General features: G+C 39.5%; 1 pseudogene across 1 annotated transcript; it reads left to right on the forward strand.

Annotated features, from left to right (window-relative positions):
* The first annotated feature begins 21,221 nt into the window (after positions 1 to 21,221).
* Positions 21,222 to 21,596, forward strand: LOC311614827 (trafficking protein particle complex subunit 6B-like; annotated as a pseudogene). Its single transcript has one exon. The product of its transcript is annotated as a trafficking protein particle complex subunit 6B-like (transcript).
* The last annotated feature ends 5,814 nt before the right edge of the window (positions 21,597 to 27,410 follow it).

A 27,410-nucleotide genomic window follows, 5' to 3' on the forward strand; every position in this document is an offset into this window, starting at 1 on the left:
AGACAGAGGAAAAGAGATTGTCAAAGTTAGAGAAAAATTGCCATTTTCAATGACCAATAAAAGTCTTCCTGAAAAGGTGACATTTGAGTAAAAACCCAAAGAAGATGAGACAGAAGCAAGGCATACCACTGTCTGAGTAAGAGCATTTCAGGGAGACATAACATCAAGTGCAAAGGCTCTCAGTTCTGATCAAAGTCAGAAAGTAGGCCAGTGTGACTAAAAGAAGATAAGCAATGAAGGTGAGATCAGATAATGTATAGCCCTGTAGACTAAGGACAAGACTTTAGCTTTCACTCTAAATAAGATGGCAGCTTATTGGAGCATTTTGAGTAGCGCAGTGGTCTGATCTCACATATTTTAATAGGGTAACTGGCTGCTAGGTAGGCACCCCAAAAGAATGACATGCATGCATTCATTATTCAACAAATACTTATTGAATACCTAATATTCCAGAAATACTTTGGGATGCTGGAATACAATGGCAAACAAGCCAAATGAAAATGTTTGCATTCCTGAAGTTTATAAGGTAATAGGAGAAAACAGAATGTTAACAAGAAAATAAATATATAATATATTAGAGGCTGGTAACTGTTCTGAAGAAATTAAGACAGGATTAAGGGGATATTGCATGGCATGGATAAGAACTACCTTTTTAGCTAAGGTGATCAGGCAATTCATCTCTGATAGGGAGACATTTGATCAGAGATGTGAATGAGGTAACAGGGTAATTTGTATAGTTGTCTGGGGAAGAATGTTCTGAGAAAATTGCACAGTAAGTCCAAATACCCTATATGGTAGTATGATTGATATATTCAAAGAACAGCAAGGAGGCCTGTTTGGCTAGAACAGAGTAAAAGAGGAGAGCAGTTTCAAATGAAAGCCAAGATGCATAAAAATGCCAGATCATATGCTGCCTTGTCATTGCAGTAACTTTGGATTTTATTCTGAGTGAGATGGGAAGGCTTTGAGCAGACAAGTGTCATCATTTGATGTGCTGTTAAATCATCAGCTGAGAAATAAACTAATGAACGTGCTCAGATGCTATGTCTCTACCACAGCCGAGTACTAAGCAGCCAGCACCTCACCTGAGAATGGGTTTTAAAAGTCTGTATGCATCCAAAACTGTCCATCACAATCTGGATTCTCTCAGATCAACCAAATGTTCAGATCAGGAAGGTCCAAGATCACTATCATTATTTGTAGGCGGTACATTTGGGATCAAGTACTAGCAGAACCAGAAATCACCTGTAAGCTCATGAGCAGGTGGTCCATACCCACAAATCACCTCCCACCATCACACCAGTCATTCCTTTAAGTTCACATTATGGTCAGATGGGAAAGGAACATTATGATCAGCTGATTAAAAAACAAAACAAAACAAACAAGCAAACAAACAAAAACGCTGAACTTAGTTAATGGCTACATCAGTTTGGCGTATGGGTGGAAGCTTAAATGAACGCTGCATGCACTAGAAGCCTAGTCAAGGATAGCTTTGAAAGTCATGAAGAAAAATCCTCTCAATGTACCAGATTATTCACCTCATGAAAAAAGAGAAGAGAACCAGGTTTCAAATATATATGGACTCATGAGTAGTGGAAAATGGCTTGAGTGAGGGTCAAGAGCCTAGAAATAAAAAGATTGAAAGGTCAAAGATAAGGAGGGCTTCAAAGAAAAATAGTGAATGGACTTATGAAAATGTGAATATAATGTTAAGAGACTTATTTGGTATTTTAACACCTGCCAGAGGGCATTCAACATGGAAGAGGCATTACATAGGAAAAGAGAAAGCATGACTAGACCATTGATGTTACTCCAGTCTGACACAATGGACACATGAATGGAGAAGTGTTGTTTGCAAGTATGGATGCTAAGCATGGGGTAAATATCATGGACTCTCACTAACCAAGGCTGATCTAGTTAGTGTTGCTGCTAAATGTATAACCAGCTAGCAGCAGAGACTAAATTTGGATAACCATTATGGGACCTTCCATCAAGGAGAACAATCAAACACTTGATGGCAAAGGGATTAGATAAATGTCCTTGTTGGGGAGGAAGAAATTTTCCTCTACTCTCAAGATTCTTCTGGCTGGTCTAATAATCACAAAGAAGAGAGACAGGTTAGCAAGAGAATACAACCAAATTTAATACATGCATACATGTGGAAACCTGCATATATGAGAGAGTCAGAGACCACACATGCATGAGAGGTTCAGAGACAAGGCATATAAAACCTTCTGAACTGCAGATGAGGTAAAGTGCCTCAGGAGCTTCAAAGAGTCACTGCAGAATAATGAGACGAGTAAATGTTTAGTAAATAGAAGTTTGTGCTGCTCCACAAAACAGGTAAAAAGAAAAGCTCTCTGATAATCTCCCATTATGGACAAGCTTCCTAATTCAAGTTTTTCCAGGTTGTCAAGGGAGTGGAAGATGCTGAGCCTGCAGCTAAAATTGCCCTTCACTCAAAATAAACTGAATACCACAGAAGCACAACTTAGGGTGACTAGCTCTGAACCCCCTCACACTCCTAGAAAGAGAAGTAATTATTTATGAGGAAGTAATTATTAGAATGTATTTATATCCTAGGAATAGGCTTGCCTTTATTGCTTTGGCCAGCATGACTACCTGAGAACTTACAGAATTGCTGCAAGTTGCTGCACCAATAGGGCACCACATAATACAGTGGCAGATCAAGGGACCAACTTTACAAACAAAAAAAAAGGTTAGCAGTAGGCCCATATCCACGCTATCCACTGGTCCTATAGCACACTGCACAGTCTAAACGCTGCTGACATTTAGAAGGAATAGCTCTTAATGACTCAATTGAGGCACCAGCTGAAGCCCCTAGGATATGATATATAACCCAAATCAATGACCATTTTATGCTACTATGGCCCTAGTAAGTATAACATATGTCTCTGAGAACCGAAGGGTGAAAATAAGAATCGCCCTGCTTACCATCAACCTCAGTGACCCACTTGGGCAATGTGTGCTTCTTAGCCCTACAACTCAGACTCTGTGGATACATTTATTTTCTATTGCTGCTGTAAAAATTTCCACAAACATGGAAGCTTAAAACAATACAAATTATTATCTTATGGTTTTGTAGGTAAAAAATCTTATTTGACTTTCTCTGCCTAGGGCCTCAAAAAGCCGAAATCAAGGTATTTTACCTGGGGTCCTATCTGGAGATTTTGGAGTAGTATCCACTACCGAACTTTTTGGGTTGTTGGAAGAATTCAGTTCTTTATGGTTGCAGGGCTGAGGTCCGCATTTCACTGTAGACTGTCAGCAGGAAACCTCTTTCAACACCTTCAGGCTGCCTCTGTTCCTCTTCATGCTGCCTCCATTTAAAATTCAGCAAAGCACATTCATGCTTCAAATCTAATTTCTTCTTCTGCCACAACTCTTCTGACTATTTCAAGAGTAAACTGAATTACATATCTGCAAAATTATATTTTCCATGTTATGTAACATAGTCACCAGTACTAGGTATTAGAGTGTGGACATTTTTAGGGTCTAGAAATCCTTGTTCCTAGAGACATTGTAAAAACCGAATTGACCTTTAAGCTATAGCTGCCCTCTTTTTACTTTAGGTTCCTTGTACCAAAAGACCAGAAGCAAGAAAATTACTACCACACTGGCAGGGGAATTCAACCTTGATCATCTGGAGTAGGTAGGGCTGCTGTTATTAATGGGCTCAGGGAAGAATATATTTGGCACACTGTTGATCCACTGCTTCATTGTACTCCCCTGGTAATTTTGATAGTAAATAGATAAGGACAAAGAGCTATCTTACCTGGGTGATAGCCCCTTTCCAGAGGCAACCTGAATACAATGACCTGTCTATTCAGGGTCCAAAACGTGACCCTTTTGTCTCCATTAGAGACAACTCTGAAGGACATCTTATACAGCTCCCCATAAAATCAGCTGATGCTTATGTGAAATCTGCATTGCAGTTCATATTCTCCCTCTGCCTAATTTTACTTCTTCACAGACTTATGTTTGTCATTTTTGAGAACTGTCTCCAAGAAAGTCCTCAAGCAGAAAGTCACATGCCTTACAGTAAGAAGACATAGGAAATAAATTCTAAAATTTTTCTTTAGAAATTTTAAAGTAGGGCACTCCAACACTTAAGATATCTGGAAGGTGCTCTGGCTGGTGTGGCTCACCTGGTTGGGTGTCCTCCTGTGCACTGAAAGGTTACTGGTTCAATTCCCAGTTAGGGCACAGGCCCAGGTTGTGGATTCAATTCCCAGTAGGGGGTATGCAGGAGGCAGCTAATCATTGTTATGCTCTCACCTCTCTCTCTCTCTCTCTCTCTCTCTCTCTCTCTCTCTCTCTCTCTCTCTCTCTCTGTCTCAAAATCAATAATTTAAAAAATACACATATATGGAAGGTAAGGATGATCCAGCAAAGTGTGCAAAGAAAGAGCAGACAATAAAGTAGGCAGATATAAAGAGAAAGAACCATCTTTTTTTTTCTACCCTTCTAGATTCTTGGCTGTGTCTCTGCAATAAAAGACAGATTTACAAGAGAAAAACAAACAGAAGTTTATTAACATATATATTTCATATATATGAGAGAGACTCAGGGATGAGTAATTTATAGGAGTGACTAGAGCCTGGGTTTATATAACATCTTAACAACAGAAGAGAAACTTTTTAGAGAAGTGAAAGGATAAAGAAAAGGACCTTGAATTCCTAGGGGAGGCAAACTGTGGGAAGGCAAATATATAGGAAGCTAATGGTAGATAAAAACTAGTTAGTACAGTTTGCTATGTGAATTCTCTGGTGTCTTCAATAGGCTAAGTGTCTAAGATTTTTCTCCAATGATTAACTTTTGTCCTTACTGGTAGAGAAGGGAGGGGGGACATGTTCACAAAAGTATGTCATCCTTGTAGGCAAATAAGATGAGGGCAAAGAGCTTTTCTTATATCTGCTACTCAGCTTCAGCTCAAAATAACCTTTATGTGCAAGTAACATATTTTAGTGTGGCAAATTCTGCTTCCCTTCAAAGACAATAAAGAGAACATTTTCCTAGAAGTCAAGGAGGAATTGATCAAATTATGTCAATTGTAGCTCATAGGTGAGTAATATGAGGACTGAGACTTGAATATGGGATTTAGGAACATAGAAATCATTGGTAAACTTGTCAAGAGCTACTTCAGTGGAGTGATAGAGATAAAGACCTGGCTGGAATGAGTTTGAGAGAACAGAAGATGACAAAGTAGAGCTGGTGAGTGAAAGATGAGACAGAGGGCAGAAAACCAGGACTAAAGGCTTTATTAGAGAAGGACCCTACTGGGTTGTCTCGCAAGGAGAATAGCAACACATGCAGAGGTGAGGGGAGGAATGCTAAGGGATGGGGCTTAGGGTACTCACAACATGCTGATTGGTGGTTTCATATAAGGCACATGATTAGGATCTTGGCACTTAGGAATGAAGGGCTTAGGGTATTTGGCAGGTGCTGATTGGTGGTTCAATGTATAGTCCATAAAAAGTGCCTGGTGAAAGGGCAGGGCAGGGCAAGGATGAGCTCCCAACTCCGCCCCGTAGGGCGGAGTTATCCTTACCCCTCACCCAACCAATCAGGGTTAGCCGAGGCAGTGACATCACCACCGACCTGAGTAAAACCCCTGGACTGGGCGAAATTCGCTCTCTCTTCCGCCATGCTGCCAGCGTGAGTGGGAAGAGCCCATGCTAGCATGGAGAAGGCTCTTTTGTTTATTGCATCGGACTCGGCTCCCTGGTGGTCCTTGGGGATCATGAAGTTTGGGTGTAACACCTGGTTAGGTGCTCAGGAAAGTCCAGGCTGCAGGTGCAGGTTACTCCATCCATCAGTTGGGGAAGGGAGGATCTATCAGTGAGCATTGACAATTTTTAGGTATAATACTTTGGATAACAGGAGAGCAAAGAAAGGTAACCATAGCATGAAGGAATATGGCATCAAGAAAGAGTATGTCAATATGGAAAATATTGCCACATATGTGCATCCTGATGAGAATGATATAGTAGTGATGGAAAACAGGTAAAATAAAGGGAAAAAGTGATACCTATATACTCCCTGAGTTGATGAGGTACAGAAGTGAGTGTGTAAGTGAAGGGGCTGTCCTCAACACATGTTCACTGCATTCACATCTTGTTCATGTTAGAAATAAGGTGAGCCTCCAAAACCAGGACTCCTGATTAAACACAAAGGATACTTGGAATCCAGTCAGCAAGGCAAATATCCTTACCCCTTCAAGTGGGTGCGCATGCACAGGATCTGACAGCATGCACACTGAGCAGGCAGTCCTATCTATCAAACTCAGGGTTTTATCCCTGCCAAATATTATCTGTCCCTAACTTTTGAGTGGTCAGAGCTTAGGCTCACACTCTTGCATGGTTGGCTAATTTAAAGAAAAAAGGAAGGGGTTGATCTTTGCCATTTCAAAATGGTGGCCCCCAAGGGAGCTGCAAGTCATGCAGGCCAAAATGCTGGCTGCCTAAACTCCTCTCTTTGACACAAAAGATTACATGTTTATTCTCACATTCAGGATACAGTGGATAATAAAATCCAATAAATTAAAGCCACTTTTATGTGACTTTACTCTGAATTCTTGATGAATGTTTATTTCCTGGTTCTGAATGTCAGACTTGGCCTCCTCCCACATTTTTTTTAAACCTAAATTTTCCCACAGCCACATGATTAGAGGACCAACCCTGTCCTGAATCAGGCAGTAATGAAGGTTCTCTAGTTCAGCATTCAACTGTCAGCATAAAGATCATCCACAGCCTAAATTTGATGCCTCTGTTATGAAAACAGGCCTCTGCTGTTCCTTAAGTTCCTATATTGTTATTATCCCTAAGACTTAGATCTCTATAGAACTGGGACCCTTTTCTTTTCTTACCAGTAATGCCTGTTTTTGGTATTTGCGTTCCACCACTGAACCCCAGCTGGTAATAGAAAATGTCTATATTGTGACACATTTCCTGGAATTCTGCCCACATCCAAGCTTTTTTCATCTTTCCATAAAACTCATATCAGTGCACTTTTGAAAGAGGAATTTTAGGGGAACACAGGTAGGCTTAGGGATTTTTTAGAATTGGGATCCAGGGAAAAACACAGGGCTACAGCCAGGGACAAGGTAGATTTGCATAACACAAGGAGGCCAGGCACAGTTACATTTCCATAACACAAGGGAGAGGCAACATGTAAATTTACATAAGACAAGGGAACTAGGAGTAGTTAAGGGGTCTATATTTACAAAATAAAGGAGGAAGAAAGTCCAGAAGGAATAGGAGGACAATGAGAGAGGAGGGCCTCAGGAGTTACTATAGTAACCAATTCAAAATGTAATATTGACCAATCAGAGGGGATATCAGGACACAGGAACTACAGCCTTTATAAACCATGGAAACAGGAAGTCTGTGGGACCCTTTCCCAATCCCCATATGGGACTCTGTACTTGTTCTTCAATAAATATCCACCTTTGCTATACCATATTCTGTCCATGGATTCATTTTTCAATTCCAGTGGACAAAGAATCTGGGTTCCAGTCCAAAAAATCTGTATCACTTTGATTATCTGTTGGTGTATTCCATTATTTCATTAGAATCTTCTCTCCATTATCATCTATCTATCATCTATCTATCTATCTATCTATCTATCTATCTATCTATCTATCATCTATCATCTTTTATATCTCTATCTCCCCATTACTGATTTCTTTTCTAGGCACACAATTTCATATTCTGTAGTTAAAGCTCTGTCTGGAAGCCTGGCAGAACATGTATATGGCTCAGTCACCCCAAGGTCCATGTATCCCACAGTCTATCCTAAATCACTATAGTTACCTGAGCCATGTTTGGCTATGTTGTGAAAAATGACATTAAATTTATTGTGTTGTACTAATACTATATAATAAAGAGCTAATATGCTAATTAGACTGAACAGCAGAACGACTTTCAGACATCCTTCCAGATGACCTTCTGGACAAATCTGGAGCTGCAAGGTTTGGCTGAGGCTGTGAGGGGCTGTGAGGAGATGTGAAGCTGGCCAAGGCTGCAAGAGCTGAGTCCCTTGCACAAATTTTACACATTAGGCATCTAGTAATATATATTAATGGGCACATTTTGATAGATTAACTGAAACTACTACTCAAATCATGCTGTCATTTTAATTTTTTCTGCCAAAACACTTAAACTTAGTCTAAACTATTCCTTTTCCATGATCCTGTTGCTTTTGTTCTGTACGTCAAATATATCCAGTGATCTCTATTATTTTGCTAATGTATAATGTTGTACTGATTGTATTAGAAGTCAGGTAAACAGTCCCCGCTGTGATTATAAATTCAATGTTGGGGAAAAATCAAGATGGCAGCATAGGTAAACACCGAAATTGCTGCCTCACACAACAATATCAAAACTACAACTAAAAGACAAAACGGACACCATCTAGAACCACAGGAAAGCTGCCTGAGTGGAAATTCTAAAACTAGAAGAAAAGAGGAAAGCATATGAGACTTAGAAGAGCTGAAAAAGGCTGAGGTATGGAGACGCGCATGCCTGGAAAGGATGGGAGGCTGACTGCACAGGAGGCTGAGTGTGCAGCTGGTTTTCTAAAGTGGAAGGGAGATGAAAGCTCCCAACTGCACTGAACTCCAGTCCTAGGCAACACTCTGGGAACCCAAACTCATATTGGGAGGAATCTGGACTGTCAGGAAAAGTGAAAGCACAATGAGACTCAAGGGAGCTGTGGAAGGCAGAGGTTCGGAGGTGTGCGCATGCAGAGAGGATTGACTGCTGAGTGCATGGGCAGCTGAGTGTGCGGCTGGCTTTCTAAAGAGGGAGGGGGACAGAAGCACCAGACTGTGCTGAACTCTAGTTTTGGGTGAGTTTCTGGGAAATCAGACTCATTTGGCCAGAAATTGGACTGCATTGCAGCAGGTGAAACTTGAGGGCTGCTTTCTCTCAGAGGTGCTTGCAGCGATTAACAAGGGACACTGAGACCCAGGGGCCTCAGAGGGTAGGGCTAATGGGAAGCCAAAGCTGTCTGCTCTACCCTGAGACTCTGCCCCATCCAAGCTGAGCACAGAGGCTTTTGCAAGTCTTCTGCCATAAGGGTGTCTCCAGCCCAGAGGTTCTCCCAGCATAGAAACAGCTGTTCCTCATAGCCAATTGGCCTAGAGGTCAATTCCTCCCAGTGATACCAACAACAATCAAGACTTAACTACAACAAGGCTGTACACACAGTCCATAAAATGGTGCACCAAAAGTTTCCACTTCAGGTAACTGGGGAGGCTGAGCCACTGTGCCATAGAGGACACTTAGAACACAAAGCTACTGTACCAATTCAGGGAAGCAGTGAAAATGTGGAGACAAAGAAACAGGACACAAATGAAAGAAATGGAGGAAAGCAAATGACTGGATATAAAGTTCAAAACCACAGTTATAAGGTTTTTCAAGAATTTCCCAGAAAAGGCTGATAAATTTAGCAAGACCCTCAATGATATGAAAAAGGACCAACTAGAAATTAAACATACACTGACTGAAATAAAAAATACAGAGACTCAACCGAAGACTAGAGGATCACAAAAATCAAGTCAAATATTTGAAATACAAAGAAGCAAAAAACACTTACCCAGAAAAGAGAAAAGAAAACAGAATACAAAAATTTGAAGATAGTGTAAGGAGCCTCTGAGACAACTTCAATCATACCAACATCATAATTATGGGGGTGCCAGAAGAAAAGAGCAAGGTACTGAAAAGCTATTTGAAGAAATAATGACAGAGAACTTCCCCCACCTGGTGAAAGAAATAGATTTACAAGTCCAGGAAGTGCAAAGAACCCCAAACAAAAGGAATCCAAAAAGGACCACACCAAGACACATCATAATTAAAATGTCAAGAGCAAAAGACAGAGAGAGAATATTAAAAGCTGCAAGAGAAAAATAGTTAATTACCTACAAGGCAGCACCCATACTACTATCAGCTGATTTCTCAACAGAAACTATGCAGGCCAGAAGGAAATGGCAAGAAATATTCAAAGTGATGAATAGCAAGAACCTACAATCAAGCTTACTATACCCAGCAAAGCTACCCTGTTTTCCCGAAAATAAGTCAGTGTCTTCTATTAATTTTTTCTCCCAAAGTTGCACTAGGTCTTATTTTCAGGGGATGTCTTATCTTTCCATGAGCTAGGTCTTATTTTCGGAGGATGTCTTATTTTTGGGGAAACACAGTGTCATTCAGAATAAAAGGTCAGATAAAGAGCTTCACAGATAAGAAAAAACTAAAGGAGTTTATCACCACCAAACCAGTATTATAAGAAATGCTGAAAGGTATCCTTTAAGAAGAGAAAGAAGAAAAATGTAAAGATAAAAATTAGGAACAACAAATACATATCTATCAACAAGTGAACCCAAAAATCAAGTGAATTAAAAATCTGAGGAACAGAATAAACTGGTGAATATAATAGAATCAGGGGCATAGAAAGGAAGTGGTCTAACAATTCTTGGGGGGAAAGTGTTGTGGGGGATGCAGGAAGAGACTGGACAAAAATCGTACACCTATGGATGAGGACAGTATGGGGGAGGTAAGGGCAGAGGGTGGGGTGGGAACCAGGTAAGGAGAGCTATGGGGGGGAAAAAAGAGGAACAATTGTAATAATCTGAACAATAAAATTTTATTAAATAAATAAAAAAAATTCAGTGTGGGACTTCCTGTGACTCTTCTCTCCCTCTGCCCTTTAATTAGTTTCTATTTAAAATTGCCTTGTTTACTACAAATCCAATTTAAAATGTGAACACTGAGAAAAAACAACAGTGAACTTTTGCCTTTTAAATTTGACCCATCATATGGAATAATGCTATTTCCTATCCTTTGTATTATTTAAATCACAAGGTAGTGTCATCCATTTGCATGTAAATATTTTACATTATTTCAGTTTTGAATACCTTCAAAATAAGAATGTCTTTGGGGTTTTGGGTTTTTTGTTTTTTTCCCTTCAAAATGGAGATATTCCCTTCCTGTATAGCAACACTGCTTTCATTTAACAATTAAAGTGTGAATGAAGTGAGACTGAACAATTGAGCAAAGTTGCTGCTATGCTCAAGATATTTTAAAAGTTTATAGAGAGCAATAAAGGTCTTCACAATGAAAAACTATGCAAATGTGATTAGCTCTCTTAAAAAGGGAGCTGAAAGCCAGCTTATCAACACAAAGATCTTGCCTGTAGCAAGTCATCTACATTGTTAATTACCAAGCTCACTCTGGAAACTGAACCATGATATCAATGAGATCAATGAGCTTACTGGGCTGTTAAATACTCAGCAAATAACTCTTTACCTTAAATATAATCTTTGGGATTAATTTGAATAGTTTACCAAAAGTGTGCAGTTAAGTGTGAGTCTATTCTACTGGGAAATGATAAAATATTAATTATATTTTTTTTTACTTTAAAATCTACTGAAATTATTATCTGTGTAAAATGTAAATAAATAAATAAATAAATAAATAAATAAATAAAATATATTGAAAAATTGCAAACCATCTCACCGATTAATAAAAACAACAAATTAGTACTCAAGAAATAAGTATTTAAATTTTCTTTTAAAAATTACCAAGGATCTTGAAGGGAATATGCCACCTTCAAATATGCCACTTTGGCAAACAGATTATTTTGAGCTGAAGGCAATTGATAAACAGCAGATTCAAGAAAAGCTCTCTGCCTTCCCAGATCTTCCTAAAAGCAGGTTATAAATTGGCTATAAAAAAGGTACCCTCCCTGTATCCCAAAGTGGGGAGTGACTCATGGCTAGAAATGGGGAGTCAACACTGTAGTAGGTCATTATGTAGGCATAAGCAGATGATAGGCCAGGTACAGAAGGTTACCAGGGCAGAAAGCCATGGGTACCAAGAAACAGGTGAAATTGATCTGAGATGTCACAAGTAGATCCCGGGAAAGGATCTGGGGTGCTTATCTAAGGCGTCCCTTGAGATAAACTTTAACCGTGCAGGTGTTGGGACATTCAAATAGTTGCTAGCGAAGAGGCTGCTCTACACAAACAGGACCGAGGGCAGGCGTAGGACCAAAAAGATCAGAAGCTTTAATTTAAATTTTAAGCATACACAAAATGATTCAATTAACTGCTGTAGGAATTACACCACATGAAACATATCCAGTTGCAAATCACACAGCACTTTATTACTCACACAAGTTCCTGATGCTGCAGGTACAGGCTTACTTGGGATCCCGGTGGAACTATCCTCTGGGGTCCAGCAGCTGGGCTGGTCTGGTCCAGATGCAGGGGGCATGTGTTCATCACCTGAGAGCTCGGTTGCGTCTCAATTGGGAGGTAATAGCCATTCTTCTGTCTTCTGTCATCTGGCAGGGAAAGGAGCATAGAGCGGTGTCACTTGTCTGACTAACAAAAGGATGTGTCTTTGTGGCTCTCTTGACAGGCAAGCACTGTTGGCTGGCCAGGACCCATTTTTAATGCCTGTTTTGTACCCGCATCAGTTCAGGTGGCTCTCAATGAATTACATCAATGCACACATGTTAATCTCAAAAGGGGTGAGGGGCTACATGTGGTTATCTAGGGAGAGTAGTACATCACTCACACAAATGGCTATCTTAGCAAGTCACTCTGAGTCAGTAACTGAAGATCAAATCCTTATCTCTGGGGTACATTCGCATTAGGGCATTGGGGAATGTGTCCTTAATATCACATTTTAAATTTCAAGGAAAGTTAATTTAAACATTTTAAAGCCTTCTTAATATGTTTTAGGATTGTTGCTATGACTAATGACAGCTTGCCCTGGCACTGACCAATCAGTGGAGATCATGACCCTGAAAAGACACCTGGAAAGTGATAAATACACTATTGAGATCTTCCCCTGAGACCTCCCCTAAAATTCCTGCCTTTAGAGAGAAGATAAAACCCTTATGATGGAGAACCCAGCTTTTGGCTCTGTCTTGAGCACACCTGCATTTTCTTCCACCCTCTTTTCCCCCAGGTATGTACTCTTTCTCACTCTGGAGAAAGCCTACACTTTTTCCCCTCTTCCTCCTCTGAGCACATTTTCTTTGCCTTTCTGTCTCCTGGGCTCCAAGGCCCTTCTTTCACCTCTGTAACTTGTTTACGGAGCCCACACAGCCCAGCTGGCTCACTTCTTCTACCTCTGTGACTTTCTAAATAAACTTTTGCTTATATTTGAGTCTTGACTCTGAATTCTTTTCCAGCCAAACTCAAGAACTGAGGTTGCCGTACTGAGATCTAGCATCTGGTGCTGTTTGCTGTTAATAACACTAAGATGAGTGTGCATAAAAAGATCTTACTAAAAATAACCATTATCTTCTGTCAGTTACCCCATATATTTCCTAGCCACTTTCCCACAAAGCAAAATTCCCCTTTTTTCTAGTCACCTGTCCACAATTTACTGCCTTTTGTTAAAATTATATATAAGCCCCCAAGTCTCACTGCTTCTTTAGATTTTCACCTTTTTTTTCCTGTAAAGCCCCCATGCATATGAAAATATCAACATTAAAAAAATTGTATGCCTTTTCTGATGTTAATTTGTCTTTTATCAATTTAATTTGCAGGCCTAATCCATTGAACTTAAGAGGGTAGAGGAAAATTGTTCCTTTCCTGTAAACTACAATAAGAATTTCATACTTCTAAAAGAAAAGGGGGAAATATAATATTGTCAGTCTCTAGTCATCTTCAATACCTAAAGAGCCAAACTTTCTCAAAGTAAATTATTAATACCATTACTTATTCCCCCTCCCCTTAAAAACTTTTAGTCTACAACAGAGTTAATATACAGAAGGGAATCCTATAATTCTATTCAAAGTATTTGTAACTGTATATATTTTTAATATAGCATCTACTGATATATTTTTTTGTAAACAAATATTTATTGAGCTCCTATTTGATACTACCCACTGGGTAATGACATAGTTCTTGCCCTTATGGAATTTACAGTAACACAGACATGAAGCCAGTTATCATAAGACTAGAGGCCCAGTGCACAAAATTCATGCGTGGGAGAGGGGAGTGTCCCCTCAGCCCGGCCTGCATGCTCTAGCAATCCGGAACCCCTTGGGGAATATCCAACTGCCATTCGGACAACCCTCTTGCAATCCGGTACCTCTAGCTCCTAACTGCTTGTCTGCCTGCCTGCCTGCCTGATCACCCCTAGCCACTCACCTGCCTGACTGATTGCCCTTAACCACTCTGCCTGCCTCATCACCCCTAACTGCTTGCCTGCCTGCCTGTACGTCCCTAACTACTTTTCCTGCTTGCCTGCTTGATCGCCCTAACCACCTCTGCCTTGACCCCCACCACTGTGGCTTCATCTGGAAGGATGTTCGGAAATTTACTCAGCTATCCAGTCCAATTAGCATATTATGCTTTTATTATAATAGATGAGTGTCAGAGTGCTACAGTGTCAAATAAAAAAGAAAATCTGAACCTCGGTAAGGAAAGACTTTATTTAAAAGGATCATTTCAAGAATGGGGACAAGAAGGCAATTATAATAAAGAATATGCTCTGACTCTGCAAGTGTCTCAAAGGTAAGGCAAGAAAGGGCTTTTCTTCTGTAGGGAGAAGTGAACAAGAAAAAATTGGCAAGTGGAATTGAGGCAAGTTGGCAAGAAGCTAGAAAAATTCCTTAGCAAGTAGAATAAGGAAACTATTGTGTTTCCAAAGGGCTAAATCAGCTCCACCTAGGCTCATTCCTGTTGCTGTGATCTTGTCTCTTCTATCCTAAGCCCTTCATTTGTTTTAGTGTCTCCACTTTTATCAAACATACTCTCAAGATTACCTGGATTCATGTTATGAAATCTTTCTTGGGTGAAATCAAGAACTCACACATTCCAGACCATGCCAGGGCAGACCATCTCAGTCCCAGTCCCTTTCCAGTAACAGAATGAGTGGATAGAAGTGGCACAATTAGACAATAGGTCATGACAAAGACTATCTCCTTGACCAAACTTTAATAAGGTTCTTTTGAGCTTTCTTCTCAATCTTGGTCTCTGAGAGCTGCAGACTCTGCACAAATGATTTTATCTACCCTCCACACAAGAGACTGGAACAAAGACTAACATCATTTCTAACAGCTCAAGTCAGCACCTCTATATGATAACCCCACCCTCTTAAGTTCCTGTCTGAGAAAGCTTCACACTGCTAAAAATTACAATCTTTGTTCCAACCAAAACCTGACTATAGGCCCCCAAATTCCCTTTTCTAAGAAGCATTTACAGTTGACTCTTGAACAACACAAGGTTTAAAGGTATCAAACCCCCCTGTAGTAAAAAATCCATATATAACTGACTTCCCCAAAACTTAATTATTAATAGCTTATTGTTTATGCAAAGCCTTATCAATAATATAAACAGTCAATGAATGTATATTTTGTATATGTATGATATACTGAATTCTTAAAATAAAGAAAGCTAGAGAAAAAAATGTTAAGAAAATAAAAAAGAGAGAAAATGCATTTATAGAATTTATGGGGGAAAAAATCCTCATATAAGTAGATCCAGGCAGTTCACATTTGTGTGGATCAAGATTAAATTCTACGTAAAATAACTTAAAATTGTAGCCCTAGCCAGTTTGGCTCAGTGGATAAAGTGTTGGCCTGCCAACCAAAGAGTCCTGGGTTTGATTCTGGTCAAGGGCACGTACCTTGGTTGCAGGCTCCTCCCTGGCCTAGGCCCTGGTCTGTGCTCATGGAGGTGTGCTCATGGAGGGGGCAACCAGTCACACATTGATGTTTCTCTCTGTCATTCCCTCTTTCTTCCACTCTCCCTAAAAATCAATGGAAAAAATATCCATGAATGAGGATTAACAAAAAAAAAACAACAAAAAAAAAACTAAACACACACACACACACACACACACACACACTAAAAAAACAAACTTATTGTAAACCCTTCTTCTGTCTCTTTGAAATGTATATGTGTCAACTACAACCTAGAAGTATCTTTTTCTAGTGCCTAAGAGCTATTCTGTTGAAATGTAATCAGTAGGAAGAATGGGGACCATGTCTCTTAGTCTCTGTGGGCAGGCAGGTGCCTAATTTTAATAAGTGCCATTTAGGAGACAGCTTAATCACTTGGAAATTGACCTGTTGCTTGCAATTTTTCATGTTCTTGACTCCGCTCAAGCCCCCTACTCACTCTCCTATCCTTCTTTCTCATTCTTCCTTTGAAATGGGCAGTCAATTTCACACAGGTCAGATTTAAGCTCAGGGTACAGTGGGGTATCTTCTAATTCAGTTGGACTATTATATAAAATCTACCTACCTTTACTACCTTTAATTGGTGTCTGGCTTTTTTTTTTTTTTTTTTTTTTAATAATCAGAGACTGTTTTACCCTGAGGGTAGTCTCTCAGAAGGGGCCACTAAGATGGGGTTGCATGCTGACTCAGGCCGAGTGGGAGTCAAAGTTGAGGGGCCAGGGGAAAGAGAGAAGCTTGACTGAAGCTTGATCAAATCAGATTAATGGGCATTTTGTTCTGTGTCATCAAAGGGGACAAACAGCTCAGCAAATCATTTCTGAGACAAAGTATGGGGATTTGGAGGTTGTCAATAGTAAATGATAAGGACATCTATGAGTCATTTATCTAAGTCATGTAGAAAGGGTGGCCCTTTGCAATAAGCCAATTCTGGACACATAAAAGAGCATGGGTATTTGTTCATTGTTGCTATTTTCCAAGAGCACAGGCCTCAGATAACATTCACTACTGTCAGTAGGGAATACATTGCAGAACACTGATCTTTGTTTGGGGGTTAGAATAAAAAACAACATCCAGTGATATGTAAGTTGCTTATTGAATGATAGGTCAGAACAAGGAAGATAAATAGTGCTTAGATAGAAAATATTAGTCAGTAATGATACAGGTTAATTTCTGTGTGAAGAATTTCAAATTCAGCCTTGTATCAACAACAACAACGAAAAAGAAATTTTAAGTGAGAGAACCAAATAATGTGATGACAAAGGTGCATTTTACCCAAGCTATGCACTTTTAGAAAACTATGAAGCTAATAAATTCTCCTACTCTTTTGATACCATTATAATTAGCTAGCTATTAATAATAAGAAAGAAGTAAAAGGAAGGCCAGACATTATAGGCATGTCATTTGGGCAGTTTCACCAGGAATCTGCAACTTTGCACTACCTAAAGACACAATAGCCTATTCCCTGCAAAACACTGGGGGAGAGATCCAACAAAGGGAAGATAAGACGCATGCTCAGTAAAGTTGGGTTGGCATAAGGAAGGTATTTGCTGGCCAATCACACCTAGAAACAGAGATGGTTGGCCAGAATGGGTGTGGCCACAGCAAATGCTCATATATGAAAGATGAAACAGAGGTGCCAGAGCCCGGGATGCCAGGACACAGGCTTTATTGGTGGAGAATACCCCTGTCGGGCTACCTTCCAAGGAGAGAGAGCACATGTGCTGGGTTAAACATGCCTTTTGAGGGGAGGAAAAGGAAGGGAGGGGCTTAGGGCACTCAGCACACGCTGATTTGTGGTTTCATGTAAAGCACATGATTAGGGACTTAGGGACTTAGGAATCAGGGGCTTAGGGTATTTGGCAGGTGCTGATTGGTGGTTCAATGTACAGTCCATATAAGGTGCCTTGATAGGTGCTCAGGAATGTTCTGTTTGAATTGTGGGTGGAGTTTACATCATTCTCTGTCCATCAGTTGGAGGAAGGGAGGATCTATCCATATATTTGGGAACACATGATCTCCTAAACAAAGAAGTTCTCTCTCTTGGCTGTCCTGTGGTCTTTCTTGGCTTGCTCTTGACTTCCTTGTATCCACCCGTGTTTCCTCCATAGCCATGTGGATCTGAGGACATGGAAAGGAAACTCTGGACACTGGCTCTTATTTTAGCTCTGCTGGCGTCCCAGCTACACTTTTTTTGTGGTGGGACTTTGGAAACTCAAGGATTTAACTCAACACAAATAAAAATCATTCATTCTTCCATGCAAGCCTTAGAAAATTCCTTTACTTGGGATATCGCAAGAATTCCACCCCCACAAGCAACCAGCAGAGATGAAACCCTCTCCCCTTCGTTAGCACTTTGTGTGCAAGGAAATGACTTACAACAAAGAACCACCCTGCAATATGACTTAAATAAGACTAACTGATCCGCCCCCCCCCCCCGACTTGTTAACCTATGAAAAGACCAGGCAGGAAACCCCCAAATTACCATTCTTTCCTTCATAATTGACTAGCTGAACTGTTTTGTCCTCACTGATCAATAGGAACAAAATGCGTGTTAAGCACAAAGAATTTTCAGCTTTCACGGCTGAAAGTCTTTTTGTAAGTAAGGTTTTATTGAGCCAAAAATGCTAGCAAAAAGACTCATCTTGGGGCATAGAGTCTAAACCACTAGCAGCAAGGTTAGCTGAAAAAGACAGCATGTCCATCATCCTGGATTTTGGCAAGAGTTTTTATATAAGTGGGGGCAGAGGGGAGAAAGAGTGCCAAATAATTTACATTAGTTATAGGCAAAGGGATGGGAGAAGGTGAAGCATGCCAGCTGTGGGATAGCAGATTCTGCATAAAGAATGTGCATTTCTGTAGATTGGCTGAGGGTAGTAATGTGGAAAGCCCACAAGTAAACAAGCAGAGGCTCCTGGAGTTAGAGGCTGCTTAGCTAAAATCATCTCTGGAAATAGCCACTGGAAATGAATCCAAAGTTCCAATAGGCAAAACAGGAATGGAAGAAATATTTTATTTACTGGCCCACAGCCATTAACAAACTAACAGTTCTGTCTCTTGTCTTTCTCCCACTCGTGGCCACTATAATTTAATTTAGAACATCTCAGAAAATTTTTTTTTCTTATCAGCGTATTAGCCAAATGATTAAGATTCTGTCCTTCCTCCAGATCTCTAAACTTGACTCATGAGTATAGCCTTCTCAGCCTTTTGAGAACAGCTGACCTCAAGATAAAACATTCTCTGACCAACCTACTATCAAATAGCAGCACCCTTTCATCCCACTTCCCTACACCTGCTTCTCTCTAACTTTGTTTACTCCTACATACCGTGTTTCTCCAAAAATAAGACATCCTCTGAAAATAAGACCTAGTGCATTGAAAGATGAGACATCCCCTGAAAATAAGACCTAGAGCAACTTTGGGAGAAAAAATTAATATAAGACACTGTCTTATTTTCAGGGAAATAGGGTAGAAGTAAAACCTTTTCTGCCTAATTGTTGAGACTTGCAGATCTTACAGAGTTCTACCTATTACAATAGTTCCCTTATCCCTTGCAATAATCCTTTTGAGTAAGGTATCTTAATAAGTCCAGACTTGGTATTTCTTCGACAGTGGCTAGAGAGATAGGCAGGGGGCAGATCACAGATTACTATCAGTAGGCAATGGCGAAGCAAGAGGTTTTTATGAAAGAGAGTGACAGGAGCAGTTGTGCACTATGGAAAGTCTCTCGGGACCTAGGCAGGAGAAGGGATTCCTGCCTTGGCCATTTGTGTGGTTGATGGGGCGCTCACTGAGTTGAGAGAGAAGACTGGGGTGGAAGGAGATGATACATTCATTTTGAACATGCTAAATTTGAGGTGACTTGCAGATATTCAGCTAGAGCAGGATATGATTCTGAAGCTTGAGGAAAAGATGTATATTGTAAAATTAATAGCATATACATGGTCATCAAAACCAGGACTGGATATGATCTTCAATTTCAAACTGTAGCATATAGGTTCTCTTTCCTGTTAGTCCCAACCTTCCCTGGAAGATCTCAGTCCAATTGTAACCTCTATTATTGTTTCTCGTTATTTGTTCTTTAAAATATATGGACACTGATATATTAGCTATATAAGTACATTCTGCATCAATGAAAAAATAGGTGAATATTTGTTATTCATATCAGAACATACAACTTTACTTAACACATTTAAGTAGCTACTATTTGCTTTCTTTACAAATTCTGTTTCAAACTTATTTACTGTACAATAGTATCGAACACAGTGTAATAGAGTGGGTATAGGAACTAAAAATTCCTCAAGGCTTTATGAGAAATTACATTGGAAATTATGAGGCATAGGAAAGCCAGACAAATAAGGAGAGATGAAAAATAGTAACAATTTAGAAGAAAAAATCAAGGGAAAATAAAGAGGGAGTGAAAAGCAGAAATCAACAAAGCATTGGTAATGGGGCATTTTAAAGAACAGGGAGGTTGGGGATATACCATTTATGCCAAAGAACTTCCAGCACCTTTACAATATTAAGGTTTAATTTTTAAACAATTCAGTAAATGTTGGAAAATTACTTTGCTATGGTAGATCAACTTGACAATAGCATCACTGCTTGTTCTAGATCTTCATCATCTTGTGGCAACACAATAAGATCAAGTTAACCTTAAAAAACAAGCTATGGAAGCTCCAAATAGCTTGCTGAAATATAATCCTTCTCAAAAATGTCCCCTTTATTTGAAGAGGTTCCATAAATGAATCTAAAAGCTCTAACCTCCCATTCTCTGGAAGCCACTCTCAATACTCTATGCCTTTAATCCACTCAGAACCGCACCACTTCAAGTGCTTATCATGAGTACTCCCATGTTCGTGCCATGGCAGCTGATTCCAGATCCTCTCAATACTTGCAATGAGCCATGCAGAACTGCAGATGCTGAGAAGACCTTCTCCTTCTCAATTTCCTTTGTGCTAGAATCTCACATAGACTCTTCTAAACAGGTCTTTTTATAGCCTCTTGTCCTCTAATTACTCAATTATTCATTCAATCTACTATGTGCCTAGCACTGTGCCAGGTATAGAATACTGAAGAAGGCAGACATGGTCCTCAACTTTTGTGTAGCTTAGAGTCATATGGGCATTACCCACAACCAAGGTACATGCCCTTGACCGGAATCAAACCTGGGACCTTTCAGTCCGCAGACCGATGCTCTACCACTGAGCCAAACCGGTTTCGGCCCTCTCTCTTTTTAATTTTTATATGTAATTCACTATCAAATCCTGCCAATTATACTTCCTAAATATTGATTTTTTTCCCCTCTATTTTTGCCATTACCATCTTAGTTTATTCCCTCATCTCAGCCGTACCTCCTAGCTGGGTCTCATAACTTCAAGGGACCGAGTGAAGGCCGAGGAGGAGCCTGTGCAGTCCAACTCACTCAGGCACTAGCCAGGACCTAGGAACCCGAACCTAACGGAGCCCAAAACCAGAGCTTGGAAGCATAAACAGGAAATGCCAGAGGAGGCATTGCTTTTGCTTCTTCCTAAAGAGATGGTCTCAGGAGTGTACACATCCACAGAGCAGGGAGAAGTGGAAAATGGATGCTGTATTACTAAGCTGGAAACCATGGGGTTTCAAGTAGGTCAAGGATTGATAGAAAGGTTTGCAAAAGATACTGCAAAATTCAAGCATGAGTTAGATACCATGAAGTCCATCTGTTAAAATGTCTGCACTACAGTATTCAAGAAAACAGTTCAACAATCTAAGGACAAATCATCAGGTCATCTATGCACTTCAGGACAACAAATTTGTCTGCTTACCCTGATGTCAGCAGGAAAACAGTAGTCAGAACATGCATCTAAGTATTTAGCTTCATATGTGGCTTAATCAGAGGTGGCTTATAGCAAACACTATTACAGGAACTAGAGATATAGCCATAAATAAAACGAAATCCCTTCCCTCATGGAATTTGTGTTTAGTAATCTTGTTTTGAGCTTTCTATTTTTTTATTGAGGGGGAGATTTATATAGAAAAAAAGAAATCTCAAAAATTTAAGAATTATGTGATAAAATAGCTTTTTTTTTTTTCCCATTCATTGTCATACTGGAGCATTGTCTAGGGCCCATCCAAAGAATATTTAATTCTTTAAGAGAAGGTACTTAGTTTGACATAATATTACTATCTGTCAGGGCTCAGATTCTGAGAAGTTACATATTAACTTGTTGGGTTTTGTCCATTAGTTGTGCAAATGATTCCTATCAAGTAAATTTTTTTTTTACAAACTATTGATTATTTTTTAGAGAGAGAGAGAGAAAGAGAGAGAGAGAGAGAGAGAGAGAGAGAGAGAGAGAGAGAGAGAGAGAGGAAGGGAGAGAGGGAAATATCTATTTGTTGTTCCAACCATTCATGTATCCATTGGTTGATTCTTATATGTGCCCTGACGGGATGGAACCAACAGTCTTGTTATATGAGGATGGTGTTCTAATCAACTAAGCTACCTAGCCTGGGCCTAACAATTTTTTAATAACCCTAAAGATTATGGTCTTATTGATGTATAGTACATTAACCAATTCTGTGTGCAACTTAACACCTTTCTTAATGGACTAAAAAACCCCTATCCCTCTAATTCTCCTTTAACCCAACTTTTTTTTTTTTTTTTTTTTTTTTTTTACAGAGAGGAAGGGAGAGAGATAGAAAGTTAGAAACATCAATGAGAGAGAAACATTGATCAGCTGCCTCCTGCACACCCCCTACTGGGGATGTGCCTGCAACCAAGGTACATGCCCTTGACTGGAATAGAACCTGGACCCTCAGTCCACAAGCTGATGCTCTATCCACTGAGACAAACTGGTTAGGGCTTTAACTCAGTTTTACCATCTGGCTCTTTCCCTTGTTAATGAATTAAATAAATCAGGGACACGTCCTCATTTTACATTTACATGAGAATTATTTTTATAACATTTTCTAAAACATACTTTGAAGGCCACTAATAATTTTGTTTCCTGCAAGTTCTGATATGCACATAAAAATGTTTGTTATATTTTATCCATCATTAATAGATATTTAATAATAGGAGGTTTGTTTGTTCATCTAATCTCTCATGACTCAAGAAAAGAAACACACCTGCTCTCTGTGTTCTAAGCACATTTGTCTTCTTTCAATTCTACAAAGTTCTACATTCCTCTGCCCCCTGGGACTTTTCAAAAATTTTTTCTCTCCCTGGAATTCCCCCATCTAACCCTCCTTTCCTTTTGCTTGGTTCACTTCTACTATTTCTTCAAACTCCAAAAGTTATTTTCTTAGGAATTTTCCCCTGACTACCTTCAACCTGTACAAACTATTTCAGATTCTTCTGCAATAGGGTTTTTTAAGGGCCATGCTCAGTTCCTTCATAGGCATTTGCCAAAATTGTAATTCATTGTTTGACATCTGTCTCCCCACAGCGTACAATACAGCTTCAGTTTAATAGGAACAGATACTTGTGTATCTTTTCTCGCAATTTTGTTCTCAGGTCCTCGCATGCCTCTTTGTTAGTACTTCTTTGTTAGGAATTTGTTTAATAAATTAATAAATCTTAGTTATCTTCTTTCTCTCCAGGTGACTCAATAATGCCTATAACTTCAATTAACTTTATGTTGATTAGTCCCAAATTGGTGTTTAAAAGTTATGCCTTACTCCTTAAGTTCAAGTTCATATTTTTAATTGTCTTTTGAAGTCCTATACCTGAATGTAGTATAGATACATTAAACTTAACTGATTCAAAACTGAATCTACTGTTTCTACAACAGATCTGTATCTGCTTCTTTTTTAATTTTTCAAAATATTTTTATTGATTTCAGAGAAGAAGGGAGAGGGAGAGAGAGATAAAAAATATCAGTGATGAAAGGGACTCATTGATTCATTGCCTCCTGCACACCCCCCTCCTGGGGATCCAGCCCGCAACCCAGGCATGTGCCCTGTCCAGGAATCAAACCATGACCTCCTGGTTCATAGGTCGATGCTTAGCCACTGGGCCACACTGCCAGGCTGTATCTGCTTATTTCCTATTGCATCACTATCTACACACAGTCATCAACATTAGAACCTCAGAATCAACAAAAAAAGTATGTCTACTACCCCCCATCATTACATGACTAGTCATTAAATCTTATCAACTCTACTTCTAAGACTCCTGATCACACTTGTGCTTTCTCTATTCAAATGCTCTTTATTTAGTTCTTCATTTTCTCTTATTCAACTGTTCCAATAGTTTTATCTCTCTTCCTGACATCTACATAATAATCAGGTTTTTTTCTCTAAAATAAGATTCAATAATGCAAGTCTCCCTCTCCATTTCTTTCTCTCTAAAAATAATAATAAAATAACTTTATTTATTTATTTTTTTAAATATATATTTTATTGATTTTTTACAGAGAGGAAGGGAGAGAGATAGAGAGCTAGAAACGTCGATGAGAGAGAAACATCGACCAGCTGCCTCTTGCACACCCCCTACCAGGGATGTGCCCGCAACCAACGTTCATGCCCCTGACCGGAATCGAACCTGGGACCCTTCAGTCCACAGACCGACGCTCTACCGCTGAGCCAAACCGGTTTTGGCAATAATAAAATAACTTTAATGCCCCCCATTACCTATAGAATAATATTGGGACCTCTTAGTATAATAGAAGATCATTTTCACAATCTAAATAGACCAATTTTTCTATTTTCATTACATAAATCAACTCTGTCCTCTAGCAATAAGGCAATTTGCTTACTCTTGAACATACCATGCATTTTCATGCCTCCATGATATTATTCATGTATCCCATGCCTTTTTTGCCTGTTAACTTCATTTGGAAAACTCACACATATCTTCGAAGGTCCAGTTTAACTTGTTTTTTCTGTGAAATCTTTCCCATTGCAAAATTTTACAGCGCTCCTCATTCTTCCCAAGGCAAAATTAGTTTCTCTGTCCTATTTTTAGAGAATTTTTTTCTGTTGCATTTTGTACATACATTGGCAGAAAATGTAATTCATATAATAATGTGTATAGCCAGAAACAAACAGGTAGGGATTCAGACATGCTGGGACATGTTCTGATGAACTGCTGAGACAGGCTGGACTGAAGTCTATTTACTGAGGTTTCAAAAAAAATAACTCCAGATGTGTCCATTGCTGAGGTTCAAACATATCTGGAAATGTCAAGCAAATTTAAGGATCAACCAAACTAAAATCTATTTGGACCAAAGAATGAAATGAGAAGGCTAACCCCTATTTTGTAAAACTGTTGTTTGGAATTCTCTGCTATTTTTTTATATGGCCTCTTATTCTAAAAATAAATAAATTAATTAATAAATTAATAAATTAATAAATAACTTTGCTTTCCAGCCTGCTTTAGCCTTCTTGAATAATAAGGAAGTTTAACTTAGCTGTCTGACCTTGTAGGCCAGAGAGTATATATGCCCATATTCTCAATGCCATGCCAGATGTATTTTTTAATTGGATAGAACTGTGTTGTTTTTCAAGGCCAGCAAAGAGATAACCACTAAGCACACGTAGAGTTGGTTCTTTAATTAAAAGGGAAGTTGTGCTTGTAGCTTTGCTTAGGATTTGAATTCATTTTATCTGAGCCCACCTCAGTGAATAAAGTGTAACTCTAAACTCTCTGAGCATTGCTTGATTTATTCTGGTTCTCTATAACAAAAGGGATTCATAAAATAATTTATCTTTAAAAATAAATAAGAAGTCACAATGAACATAACTCACTAACAGAAATAGTTTGCAAAAGGAAATAGGGTTTTTGAATACAGCACAGCACTTGTTATTCAAATCTACAGGGAGCTGGAAGACTAGCATCAGATAAAGGCAGCAAGCTAATACAATTAATGTACTAATATTATCTTGATTGAATTTGCTCCCATAGGATGGTATATCCTGGGGAACTTCAATTTTTTTAATATTAGTAAAAGTTTATGATAGTTATTTGTACCCACTGTCCCTGGTCCATAATAGTATTTATATGAAGGTTTATTTTCTTCACATGGCTTCAAGAAGACCATTCTTTACTCTCTATCAACTTTCTTGGCTGTTTATTCTTTTTTAAAATATATATTTTTTACATACTAAATTAAATTTGTTGGGATGACATTGGTTAATAAAATTATATAGGTCTTAAGTGTATAATTCTATGATACATCATCTGTATTTTGCATTTAATGAACATCACCTAAAGTCAAATCATCTTCTTTGACTCCTTTATCCTTTGCTATATATACCTCCTCCAGCCCCTTCTCTCTGGTAACCACTATACTCTTGTTTATGACTTTATGTTTTTCTACTTTGTTCATTTGTTGCTTTCATTTGTAAGTGAAATCATATGGTTCTTGACTTTTTCTGTCTGACTTCACTTTAGCATGACATTCTCAAGATCCATCTATGTTGCTGCAAATGGCAGTACTTTAAAGTATTTTTATTGATTTTTAGACATAGAAGAAAGGAGAAGGAGAGAGAGAAACATCAATGACAGAGAGAAACATCGATCACTGCCTCCTATGTACACCCCCACTGGGCATCAGGCCCACAAACTAGACATGTGCCCTGACGGGGAAACTGGGAATTCAACTGTCAATCTTTTGGTATATGGGAAAAAGCCCAACCCAGTGGGCACACTGACCAAGGCTTGGTTGTTTCTTCTTGTCCCCTTTGTTTAATCTATTTCATCTTCTAGAATTTTAAACATTGTAGTTTTCCAAGTCTAAATACTGAGACTATTCTATTCCATTCTATTTTGTTTATACTCATGTCTCGGTGATCTCTTTCAGGCTTATTGCTTTAAAATATTATCTCTAGTCTTGGTTGGAGTGGCTCTGTTGGTTGAGCATAGTCCCATGCACTTAGAGGTCACTGGTTCTATTGCTGGCCAGGGCACATGCATGTGTTGTGCACTCAATCCCCAGTTGGGGGAGGGGGTAATATGGGAGACAGTGATCCATGTTTCTTTGTCATCAGTGTTTCTCTCTCTCCCTTCCTCTGTCTCTAAAATCAATAAAAATTCACCCTAACCAGTTTGGCTCAGTGGATAGAGTGTTGGCCTGTGGATTGAAAGATCCCATGTTCGATTTGGGTCAAAGGCATGTATGTTGGTTGTGGGCACATCCCCAGTAAGGGGTGTGCAGGAGGCAGCTGAATCGGTGTCTCTTTCTCATCGATGTTTCTAACTCTCTATTCCTCTCCCTTCCTCTCTATAAAAAATCAAGAAAATATATTAAAAAAATAAAATCAATAAAAATCCTATTTAGTAAAGAGGGAATATGCAAATTGACCATCACACAGTAACAAAGATGGCTGTGCTCACAGTAGAGGCGGGTATCCTGTGACACAAGAAGCTGTGCCCACAGTGGAGGCCGAGTTCCTGAAATGAGCCTTAGTGAGAAATCAGCAGGGACCTGAGACTGCATGGCACTGGGCCAGGGCAGGGGACCTGAGGCTTCATCCTCTGCCTGGTGGGGCTTGACTGGGGTCCTCAGGCCATGCCTCCTGCCCTGGCGCCAGGCTGGGTGACCTGAGGCCAAACTCCTGCTATGCAGGCCTTGATGGAGACCTCAAAGCACACACCCCGCCCCACCCAGGCTGGGGTACCTAAGGCCATGCCTCCTCACCCCAGCGCTGGGCTGGGGGGCCTGAGGCTGCACCCCTGCACCCGGCAGGGCTTAACAGAGGTGG

This window comes from Pipistrellus hanaki (assembly GCF_964339955.1).
Source record: "Pipistrellus hanaki genome assembly, chromosome: X".
NCBI classification, from domain to species: Eukaryota; Metazoa; Chordata; class Mammalia; order Chiroptera; family Vespertilionidae; genus Pipistrellus; species Pipistrellus hanaki.